We start from the raw sequence: 12,607 nt of genomic DNA, 5'->3' as shown, positions 1-12,607 counted from the left end.
TAGTCTTGACAGTAAGTACTTGATAGAAGTACCTCTGTTGGTTGTACAAAGTTTCTGACTCTAGCTTTAAAAAACCATCTCTTCACCCTGGGGTTCCCTCCAGGCTTGCCCAGGAAAGTGGCTCGCTGCTCTGGATCCTGAGGATTCTAGTATCTTATATGTGGTTTTTGTTTCATGTGCCCTGTTGGGGCCAAGGCCAATTCCATTTGTGTAATGTAATGAACCAAAAGTTCTCAATGATGTTTCCCTGGGACTTAGTTCATTTTTTCCTGCTTTGCTTCTGTCAAGGCAAGGTTTCTATAAAATCTACAGAGTCTTAATATTGAATATCATTTTTCTCTTCACATAAAATTTTCATTGGCTTCCCCCCACTATCTCCACATTATCATTATTATCCTTGGTATGAGTTCTTTCTTAGTTTCCAGTGACAGAGAACCAAACTCAAATAGGCTTAAGACAAAAAGTACACTTACTGGTTCTGGGAGCTGAAAGGCCCAGGGGCTGGGCTGGCTTCAGGCAGAGCTGGATTTAGTGCTTCAATTATGTCACTAGGATGCAATTTCTTTCTATCTCTCCTTTGCTGCTTCATGTTTCAGCTTCGTTCTGAGTCTCCATGTAGCCCCGGGCTCCTGCCTGCTCCTTCACAGTGATGTGATTGCAGGGGTAGCTCTAGCCTTACGTTTCCTCAGGTTAAAGTGCAGCTCAAAAGACACGGTCTTTTCCAGTAGCTTCTGAACAAGGCCCAAGATTTATCATGATTGGGTCAGTTTAGGTCATGTGTCCATCTTTGAACCAATCACTGTAGACAGAGAAAGACACAGTATATGCAGAGTCACATGTTCTGTCTTTAGAACCAGGGCTGGAACCACCCTGGGCAAGCGCTGAATCTGCAAGGAGAGTCAGGACTCTTGTAGAAGGGCAAATGAATTCAAAGGAAGGAGCAAACAACTGCTAGTGTTATTATTACCATCATAATTCTTTTTTAAACCACCATTATTTGTACAATTCCACTTAACCCATAGTGCCTGGAACATATTAGCTCCATAATACATATTGAAGGAATGAGTTTTTTTACTAATGGTAAATATTAGTTCACTGCCAGTCAGACAGGGCTGCCGAGCAAGAGTAAGGCATGTGAAACAAAGAAAACATTGAAGCATTAATAATACATGAGCTAATAAAGTGGTCCTTCAGATCTTTATTATTAGGCCATTTTGATACATAGGCAGCATGTGCACATGTATAAGTGAAGTACATTTTACATTGCTATATAAGTGGACGGTTTTAAATCTCTCCCCAGGCAAGCAAATCTGTCACACTTCACTTTCAGCTGAATTGGAATCCTTCTAAAATGTACTCTCAGATGTTGCAAATGCTCCTCCACTGTGGTGCCTCACTGTCTAAGCAGAAAGCCTTCCCACCCTCTGAGGGAGAGGGTACAGGGGAGGGGGAGAGAAACTGCCAGGTCAGCTTCAGCAGCGCAGAGAGAATGTGTTCTTTCTGCTGCCTCTTTCCACTCCTGCTGCCCCATTTTCCACTCCCTAAGCAGGGGAAAGCAGCTCATTGCTATCCAGTGACCAGACTTTTGATAGAGGACAGAGCTCAGAAGATTGTGTGAGCAGCTATTTCTAAAGTCTCCCAAGGGTGGTACTAAGAATGACACAAAACTAGTTCCATTATGGATGCCCAGAGACAAGATAATAGTGCCATCACATATGCATAGAGCAGAGTTAATTCAGTACATGTAATGTGTGTCTTAGGGTCAGGGGGAATAATTCTCCCACAGAGCTCCACTAGGGAAAGGCTGAGTTAGATCTCGGTGCTTCATCATCTTGTTTGATTCGAGTGCCCTGTTGTGTGTTGAAGAAAAAAGATTATTTCTTTGGCCATCGACGTGAATGCAAATTAAAATTTAGCAAAGACCTGTGCACACATATACACACACATGTGCATGTGTGTATAACACATATATTTGTACAACACATTGTGTTCGATATGTTAGATATAATATACATGTTCAATGTTCTATATGTAATATATTTTGATATATACTTGTGAATATATATGTATGTGCACACACACACAATTATTTTTTAACTTCATTAAGAAAGAAGCTGTATAGCCTCCTGAATGTAAAGGAGAAAAACCCTTTCTCTGTACTCTTGGCTCCCCTTGGGGTTGGCAGAGATTGCTGTGAGGAGCATCCCAGGAGCCCAGTGGGAGCAGAGGTGGCAGTGCAGTCAGCTGTGGGCCCTGCCCTCTTTAGGTTTGCACTGTGAGGGGCAAGTGTTTTCCCCCTTGATGATATTCTGTGGGTACCTTGTGTCTTGGTGGCTGGAATGGGTTCTCTACACCTCAGGGAGGAGGGCCAGAAGAAGCACATTACCTGCGCCTCCTTCCTGCACAAGATGTCAGACCTTCTAGCTGGGAAGAGGATCCTTCCATTCTGCACCAGGCTAAACACTAGTAATGGCTTTATCATACCTACTATCTTGCCCTTTGGCCATGAACTAACTGAAAAGATTCCTTTTTTGTATCTATCTTTAATGCCAAGGATGAGAGTTTCTGGAGAAGCATTTACCACCATGAGTCTGCTAACAAAGTTACAGGGGGTATCAACAGTACTGGGCAGAGAGAGAGGATGCTCTGTGCACTTGGCCATGGACTCAAGCACAGAGAGCCCAGAGATGATGTAAAAAAACAGCCATAACCTCACAGTCAGATATATGGGGGGTAGATGAGGTTAGAAGGATCCTCTTCTCTTTTCCAAGAAGCCCTCAGAATAACCATCCTTCTCCTCCATGCAGAGACCAGAGATAAGTTGGACACCTTGAGTTTACATCATGCTTTTTATCTAGATACCTCAAAAACTTCCTTGGAGAAATTTCTAAAAAGAAGAGTCAGAGAAGTGAGAAAAAAATGAAAGCTTGATTGTTACAGCCTCACTCAAATTTTATGATGCATTGGGATGAAATCGTCTGTCACCCAGTGAATGTTTGTGTGCATTGTTTTCCTCCCCTCTCCACCCACTGCTGCTTGCCCAGAACTAACTTAGAAGAATCCAGCGTTCAAAGGACGTCATCAATCAGGACTCCATTATGAAATTTGGACTCAGGAAAGGCAGTGTGTTGAGCAATTTTTGGAAGCTGATTTTTCATTAGAAAAAAGGTGGGAAGTTGGGAATTAAGTGGGAACAAAACACACTGGCAAGGGTCTGCATTGCCACTGCTAAATCAAACAGTGAGTCACCTGGTTTCGCCACAGCCCTTCCATGTGGAAGCTGCCCTCAGACTTGGCCTCCTGTTTGCATTTGTAAACTGCAAATAGGCCTAGAAACAACATTCTTGTGAAGGGTGGATTCACTTTATTCTTATTTCTCAGGGCTGACCTAAGGATTACATTTAGGAGTAGGTTTTATTAATAAACACTGTTCACACATTTCATAATTAAAATATTCACTTAACTCTAATTTATTTTTAACAAAACCAAACTGACTATTTCACATAGCCCTAGCCTAATGGAAGATAAAGTTTACCTTCTGTTCTGGTGTATCAGTGAGAAATATTTGCTTCATTACAAAATAAACCGAGGGAACAATTTGAAATTATGTCAAACAAAATCAGCAGTCAGGTTAGGTAATAATCTCTTTCTTTGCTTAAATTTTCCGTAAGGAGACAAAAATGTAGCAAGAGAGAAAAATAACAAAAGAGGAAAATAACTTTTTAAAAAACAGAATACTATGAAAATATGCAACCCTTTTGTCTACCAAACTGCTGGTGACAGTTGTATCTATGTGGAAAACACAGTGTTTACACCTTCATTAATTTACAAATTTTTCCCACATTTGCATGCAGATAAACCAGGAGAAACTGGAGAGTGATACAGACTGTGCAACCCAGGGTCCTAGCACCAGGAAATAAAGCCTCAAAACACCAATTGAAAATATCTATGGGGGTTGAGGCACAGAGGGACTCCCAGCCTCACAGGAGAATTCACTGGAGAGACCCACAGGGTCCTAGAACATACACAAGCCCACCCACCCAGAAATCAGCACCAAAAGGGCACAGTTTACTTCAGGGAATCGGCAGAGGGGACTGGAATTCGACAGAGAACAGAGCAAGTGCCATTGTTCCCTCTAGAACCCTGCTCCCACATATTGTGTCATAACCCAGTAAGTGGGTTGCCCCACCCTGGTGAACGCCTAAGACTCCACCCCTCATACATAACAGGCACAACAAGACAAAAAAATTGTCCAAATGGAAGAACAGATCAAAGCTCCACAGCGAATACAACTAAGTGACCAAGAGATACCTAACCTATCAGATGTACAGTTCAAAATACTGGTGATCAGAGCCCTGATTGGTGTAGCTCAGTGGATTGAGCACGGGCCTGCAAACCAGAGGATCGCGGTTCGATTCCCAGTCAGGGCACATGTCTGGGTTGCAGGCTGGTTCCCCGCAGGTCAACTCTCAGCAGGGGACACACGAAAGGCAACCATACATTGATGTTTCTCTCCCTCTCTCCTTCCCCTCTAAAGATAAATAAATAAATAAAATCTTTAAAAAAATACTGGTGATCAGGATGCTCACAGAATTAGTTTAATTTGGTTGCAAATGAGATGAAAAAATGAAGGCTATGCTAAATGAAATGAAGGAAAAGGCACAGGGAACCAATAGTGATGGGAAGGAAACTGGGACTCAAATCAAGTGAGTGGACTAGAAGGAAGAAAGAAGCAATCAAACAGAAAAATATGAAGAAACAAGAACTCGAAAAAATGGGGAGAGGCTTAGGAACCTCCAGGACATCTTTAAATGTTCCAACATCCAAATTATAGGGGTACCAGAAGGGGAAAAGGAACAGCAACAAGTGGAAAAGTTATTTGAACAAATAATGAAGGAGAACTCCCCCAGTCTGGCAAAGGAAATAGACTTCTAGGAAATCCAGGAAGCTCAGAGAGTCCCAAAGAAGTTGGACCCAAGAAGGAACACACCAAGGCACATCATAATTACATTAGCAAAGATTAAAATGAAGGAGAGAGGACAGTTACCTACAAAGGAGTTCCCATCAGACTGTCAGCGGATTTCTCAAAAGAGACCTCACAGGCAAAAAGGAGCTGGAAAGANGCTTAGGAACCTCCAGGACATCTTTAAATGTTCCAACATCCAAATTATAGGGGTACCAGAAGGGGAAAAGGAACAGCAACAAGTGGAAAAGTTATTTGAACAAATAATGAAGGAGAACTCCCCCAGTCTGGCAAAGGAAATAGACTTCTAGGAAATCCAGGAAGCTCAGAGAGTCCCAAAGAAGTTGGACCCAAGAAGGAACACACCAAGGCACATCATAATTACATTAGCAAAGATTAAAATGAAGGAGAGAGGACAGTCACCTACAAAGGAGTTCCCATCAGACTGTCAGCGGATTTCTCAAAAGAGACCTCACAGCCAAGAAGGAGCTGGAAAGAAGTATTCCAAGTCATGAAATCCAAAGACCTACAGCCAAGATTGCTTTATCCAGCAAAGTTTTCATTTAGAATGGAAGGGCACATAAAGTGCTTCTCAGAAAAGGTCAAATTCAAGGAGTTCATCATCACCAAGCCCTTATTATATGAAATGTTAAAGGGACTTATCTAAAAAAAGAATATAAAAAACACATATAGTAAAATGACAGCAAACTCACAATTATTAACAACCACTCCTAAAACAAAAACACACTAAGCAAACAACTAGAACAGGAACAGAACCACAGAAATGGAGATCACATGGCGGGTTATCAACAGGGGAGTGGGAGAGCAAGAGGAGAGGGGAGAAAAGGTACAGAGAATAAGTAGCATAGACAGTAGGTAGAAAATAGATAGGAGGAGGGCAAGAATAGTATGGGAAATGTAGAAGCTAAAGAACTTAATACAAATGGACATGAACTAAAGGTGGGGAATGTGGGTGGGAGAGGTGTGCAGGGTGGAGGGGGATGAAGGGTGGATGGGAAAACTGTAATCAATAATAAATAAAATGTATTTTAAAATATTTACAAATTATTATAAAACACCCAGTGTGTAACTGTGATAGAAGAAACATAAGCAAAATGGTTTGAGAATGCCGTGGGTCATAAGCTCAAATGGCTATAGGAATTAAGCAAGTCACATAAAAGTGTGATAGTGACCAAGGCAATATAAGGATGACTGAACAAACAGAAGAATGCTTATGCTATCTAAAACATTCATATTTGATTTTACAAATTTAGTCCAGGGCCTGCTGTGGGCTTCCAGTTTTCCACTCCTGAATTATGGAGGAGGAAGTCTACTCTTACGGAAAAGTTTTCATTTAAAGTGAACCTTGACCCTGGCTGGTAGCTTACTTGGTTAGAGCATAGTCTTGACATGCCAAGGTTGTAAGTCTGATCTCCGGTCAGGCCACAACTAAGTACAACAACAAATTGACGTTTCCCTCTCTCTCTCTCCCCCCTCCCCCTTCCATCTTCCTTTCTCTCTCTGAAAGAAGGAAGGAAGGAAGGAAGGAAGGAAGGAAGGAAGGAAGGAAGGAAGGAAGGAAGGAAGGAAGGAAGGAAGGAGAGAGAGAGAAAGAAAGAAAAGAAAGAAAAAGAAAGAAAGAAAGAAAGAAAGAAAGAAAGAAAGAAAGAAAGAAAGAGAAAGAAAGATAAAGCCTTGAAAAGTAACATTTTGAGAGGAGAGAGAGAGCAAGCACAGGAAAGGACACTCTAACCTGAAATTGCTCACACACAGAAGCCTAGGTCACAGTGGGAGTCTGTTTGAGTAGGATGATGTCTTAAGGGCCAGTGTGAGGCATTTGGCTTTATTGAGTATGTCCAGAGTGGAATCTCAGATCCCCACCGAGCTATTCTGTTTACCAGGGACCATGGCTCAGGAGTGGGGCTACCATTCCTCCTGTCACTCTGGTCAGAACCCAGGAACCATTATTTTTTTAAATATATTTTATTAATTATGCCATTACAGTTGTTCTATTCCCCCCCCATTTCCCTCCACCCTGCACACCCCTCCCCCGACTCCTCCCCTTTAGTTTATGTCCATGTGTCACAAGTTCTTTAGATTCTATATTTCCCCTACTATTCTTGCCCTCCCCCCTATCTATGCTACTTATTTCCTCTACCTTTCTCTATCCCCCTTCTCCTCCTCCCACCCCCTGTTGCTAACCCTCCATGTGATCTTTATTTCTATGGTTCCTCTCCTGATCTAGCTGTCCTCTTAGTTTGCTTTTGTTTTAGGTGTGGTTGTTAATAATTGTGAGTTTGCTGTCCTTTCACTGTTCATATGTTTTATCTTCTTTTTCTTAGATAAGTCCCTTTAACATTTCATATAATAAGGGCTTGGTGATGATGAACTCCTTGAATTTGACCTTTTCTGAGAAGCACTTTATCTGTCCTTCCATTCTAAATGAAAGCTTTGCTGGATAGAGAAATCTTAGCTGTAGGTCTTTGGATTTCATGACTTGCAATACTTCTTTCCAGCCCCTTCTTGCCTGTAAGGTCTCTTTTGAGAAATCCACTGACAGTCTGATGGGAACTCCTTTTTAGGTGACTGTCCCCTTATCTCTTGCTGCTTCTAGGATTCTCTCCTTCATTTTCATCTTGGCTAATGTAATTATGATGTGCCTTGGTATGTTCCTTCTTGGGTCCAACTTCTTTGGGACTCTCTGAGCTTCCTGGATTTCCTAGAAGTCTATTTCCTTTGCCAGACTGGGGGAGTTCTCCTTTATTATTTGTTCAAATAACTTTTCCACTTGTTGCTGTTCCTTTTCCCCTTCTGGTACCCCTATAATTTGGATGTTGGAACATTTAAAGATGTCCTGGAGGTTCCTAAACCTCTCCTCATTTTTTGAATTCTTGTTACTTCATATTTTTCTGTTTGATTGCTTCTTTCTTCCTTCTGGTCCACTCCCTTGATTTGAGTCCCAGTTTCCTTCCCATCACTATTGGTTTCCTGTGCATTTCCCTTCATTTCAATTAGTTTAGCCTTCATTTGTTCCTCTAATTTGTGACTAAAATCAACCAGTTCTGTGAGCATCCTGATCACCAGTATTTTGAACTGTGCATCTAAGAGTTTCACTATTTCTTGGTCACTTAGAGTTATCACTCGGGGGCTTTGAGTTCTTGAGCCCTGTTTTGGACTGTTCGTGCTCATTACCAATGAGGAGCGGAGCCCTAGGTGTTCACCAGGGCGGGGCCACTCAGTCGCTGGGTTGTGACGCTGTATGTGGGGGCAGAGTCAAAGAGGAGCAATGGCAGTCCCCTCTGCTGCTTCTTGCCACTGGGGCCTGCACGGTATCCCTGCTCACTCCTTCGCTGATTTATCTGTGCCCAAATGTGTGACCGCGGTCAGCCCGCCGCCCTGCGCCCTCACTGGGTCCGCCTCTCACCACCCCACACCTGGGATCCGTCCATGGCCACCTGGGCACCTGGGTCAGGGGATCTTTCTTTCCCGTCCCTGCTCCGCTGCTGGCTCCACCCCTCTTGCCAGTGCGGTTGAACAGTTTGTTGTTGTCAGACTTCCGTATAGTTCAATTTTCTGTGTTTTGGCTGCGTTTTTGTTTGCTAAAATTTTGTTGTCTTTAAACTTGGTTGTGGGAGAAGGCACAGTGTTTCCACCTACGCCTCCATCTTGGCGGAAGTCTGAACCATTATTTTTTACTTTCTTTTTCTCTCAGGCCTCAGGGACAGAGTCGAGTTTTATGGAAATGAGTCTCATGCATTGGTAGAGAGAGAGGATTCTCTTTAAGAGAAAGTCTATAGAACTAGGTGCAAAATGAATGTTTATTTTGGATGGGTTGGTGTAAGTGCCAGGAAACCCACCTCTGCAGACCCTTATGAAAACCATTATTGGAATCTGCTTCCTCTACCTTCAAAACTATGTCCCAAATCCCATGGCTCTTCCTGACATCCACCACTACCTCTCCAGACCAAGAGCTACCCTTAGCTATGGCATAAATCACCATGGCCAGCCCCCTCGTTGGTCTCCCGGCTGACACCCTTGCCCTACTGCAGTCTATTCCAAACATGTGAGGCAGAATGATTCTTCTTAGATCTACATCAGAGCACACCATACCTTTCCTCAAAATCCTTCAATGGCTATCCATCACACAGAGAATAAACTCCCTTAAATAAAGTCCTATTATCGGCTCCAAGATCCTAATATACAGCCCCCAGTTGCTTCTCAGGCATCATTTTCTGTCTCTCCCCACCGATTACTCCACCGTAGTCACACTGGCTTCCTTGCTATGCCTTTAACAAGTCAAGCACCCCACCACTTAGAGCCTTTGTATCTGTTTTTCTCTCTGCCTGGAACACTTTTTCCCCACATATTTGCTCGTCTCTTCCCCATCACTTCATTCAGTCTTAGCTCAAATGTCACCTTTTGATCCCCCTGTCTCAGTGATTTTCAACATTTTTCATCTCATGACACACAGAACTAATTACTAAAATTCTGCAACACACTGAAAAATATATTTTCTTGCCCATCTGACAAAAAAATGATTTACACCAGACATGTGTTGGCTATTGTCTTTTTTTAAATTTAAAGGAAAAGAGGTCAGTGCCCCTGATTAAATAGTCAGGTATTGTATGTTTTAAAAATTCTTGCAGAACACCAACTGAAAATCACCACCCTGTCTAAATGCACCACCCTCTGTCCTCTATCCCCTTACTTGATTTACTTTATGCCTTTTATCATACTTCACTGTATACTTTATTAGCAAATAGCTTACCTTTCTATTTCATGGAAATATAATTTTCTCTATTTTTAATTTCTTCAGAGCCCAGTAGTGGACACTTTGTGGCTTTAGATACCAGGCAGAGACGTGGCTAAGTTAGAATTTCATCATAAAATTTTAAAATCTTATTCTTTACATTATTGGTTGATGAGCCTCTTATAGCAGAGCTAACACTTTCCTTAAAAAAGAAGTTAGCCCTCAAATAAGTCAAAATGTTACTGAACAATTAAATCCACTTATGTTTATAATCAAATTATATTTTAGATTAGAATATATTTGACATCTCTACATCCAGTGACTATGACTTGTTTGCAGAGGGCTCTTTTGGTTTGGTTACTTATACTTCTCTTTTAACTTTGCAGTCACATGGCCATCTCAGTTGCCGTTTTCCAGACTACTGCTAGCCCTACTCAGTTCTGTGGTCAAATAATGAACGGACATTGGTGATATTTTGTTTAAATTTTGCAGAAAGTAAATTTGTTGTATTCTAATTTCAAATTAATAGTTTCTGTACTTCATAGTAAGTTGTGAAACGTTTAATAGTAATTCATTTTAAAGAATGAAGGCTAAGGAGGATAAAATAATGTGAAATTATCCTACACTAAGCAACATTCCCAACTCTTAATAATTTCCTCCTATTTTTACCCAGAGGTAATACAATATATATGCAAATATTTTAGTAAATTTTTATTTTATACACCACTCTCTTCAGAGTTCAAAGGTGTTGAATGTACCTCTGGGGTTAGCATAAGGTCAAATATATTTCTCTCATCTAAAGTACATTGAGCGCTGCCTGTTGTAGCTCAGTGGATTGAGCGCAGGCCTACAAACCAAAAGGTCACTGGTGTGATTCTCAGTCAGAGCATATGTCTAGGTTGCAGGCCAGGTTCACCAGTCTGGGGCACACAGGAGGCAACTACACACTGAAGTTTCTCTCCCTCTCTTTCTCCCTTCCTTCCTTCTCTCTAAAAATAAATAAATAAAAATCTTTAAAAAAATAAAGTACCTTGAATTTTGATTTACTCAGCTCCTAAAATGATTAATGCTTTGGGCAAACTACTGTTTCTTTCAAGGTTTCAGGTTTTTCTCCTATAAATTTGAGACCAGAATTCAGTAAACTGTATTCAGCAGGCCATATCCAACCAGTTCTTGAACAGGCTGTGAACTAAAAATGATCTTTCTATTGTTATAAAGATTATTTTTTAAAAAGAATATGCAGTAGTGACACGCTATGGCTTATAAAACCTACAATATTTACCACCTAATCCTTTGTTATTTACAAAATATTATCAAAGAATTATAATACTAATAACTGTGGTAAACAAATCTTACTTTAATAATTAAACTGTCTTGATCCTTTAGAGCTAATTCATTATGAATTGGGAACACAGGCAATTAATGAAGTTGTAAGATGTACATATCAACTATCCTATAAGTAAAAAAGTGAGTTTGAAAAAAATTAGCTTTGTCTTACCATATAGTTTTTATTTAGGGATAATGAGCATTTAAAATAGTACTTTTGGTTTTGAAATGTCTAAAGAGTCTCTGAAAATAATTTATGCTAGTATTAAATGACAGATTGGCATATATTATTACTAAAACCGCTGTATTTTTACATTTTCTTTTTCTCCATTTAGATAGAAGCAGATTTGGGATATCCTGGAGGTAAAGCAAGAATTATTCATAAGGAATCTGATATCATCACAGCCTTTGCTGTTAATAAAGTAAGTATGGTCACTTTTCTTTTCTTCAAGTATTAAGTATTTATAGTTGGAGAACATTTCCCATTGTGTCAGTTTATTCACTTTCAGTATTTCTTTTCCCCAAAGCTACTTCTCACTCCTAAATTGCAACGTGAATACATTTTTTATTTTATTTTTTTAGCAAGTTTTTTTAAAGATTTCATTTTTATTTATCTTTAGAGGGGAAGGGAAGGAGAGAGGGAGAGAAATATTAATGTATGGTTGCCCCCGTGTGTCCCCTGCTGGGAACTGGCCTGCAACCCAGGCATGTGCCCTGACTGGCAATTGTCTGGTTCACTGGCCGGTGCTCAATCCACTGAGCTACACCAGCCAGGGCTACCAATAGGTTTTCTATCTTTCTATATCATCTCTTTTCTTTGATTTATCCTAAGTAGTTCCTTTGTCATTCTGTCCTCACCTTTTTCTGTATCCTTTGTCTCATTTCTCTCATAGACATCTTCCCCTGAACAATGACTAGTTCTGTTAAGACAGCAAAATAGAGACAGACTCATAGAGCAGGACGACAGCTAAGGTGGGGGTTGGGGCGTTAGGGTTGGATTGAGCAAAGAGGAAAAAGGACTCATGGACACGGGCAACAGAGTGATGATTGCAGGGGAAAGGAGTGTAAGGGGACCAAATGGTAATGGGAAAATTTTTTTTAAAAAGGCAGGCACTTTTGGAAGCAGCCCTTACCCAGGCAGTTCTCAGGTTATAATATGGAATGTACATGTCAAATACAAAATTATTGTCTACACCCAAGAAGGACTTTCCTTCCTCTGAGGAAAATATGATTTTAAATGTTCTGTACTATAAAACTAGCATTTTGCTTTTGCAGGGAAGGACTGTATATAAGCAACTAGTAATGAACAATCATCTACATACACAAAGTCTGTCATTTACTGTGTAATAGCAATACCTTTTGCTTTACCTGCAGGATTTAAAAATGCCAATGAGATTGAACTTTTCCCATTTGTTTAGTTGTGAATTATGTATCAAAAACTGTGAAGGATCTGAGATATCCCTCTGCATTTAAGCTAACTTGTTTAACGGAGGCTGTTAAAAGACCCAAGACTCTTGGACCAGTGACAAAAGAGAGTTCATTTCTAGTAGCAAAAGCAGTAGCCAGAG

At 40.7% G+C, this 12,607-nt stretch overlaps 1 long non-coding RNA gene across 1 annotated transcript in view; it reads left to right on the top strand.

The window, feature by feature from the left end:
* LOC118977361 (uncharacterized) overlaps positions 1 to 11,462 on the top strand; it is a 51,527-nt gene extending 40,065 nt beyond the window's left edge. Inside the window, exon 3 of the long non-coding RNA XR_005064505.1 lies at positions 11,375 to 11,462. This is a non-coding gene — a long non-coding RNA (uncharacterized LOC118977361). The remainder of the gene's footprint in view (positions 1 to 11,374) is intronic.
* Positions 11,463 to 12,607: the final 1,145 nt, after the last annotated feature.

This window comes from Sturnira hondurensis, unplaced genomic scaffold (genome assembly GCF_014824575.4).
Source record: "Sturnira hondurensis isolate 20B ecotype Veracruz unplaced genomic scaffold, ASM1482457v3 Scaffold0021354, whole genome shotgun sequence".
Classification (NCBI taxonomy): domain Eukaryota; kingdom Metazoa; phylum Chordata; class Mammalia; order Chiroptera; family Phyllostomidae; genus Sturnira; species Sturnira hondurensis.
Note: the sequence above shows the minus strand (reverse complement) of the source record. Positions and strands in the feature narration are given on the sequence as shown.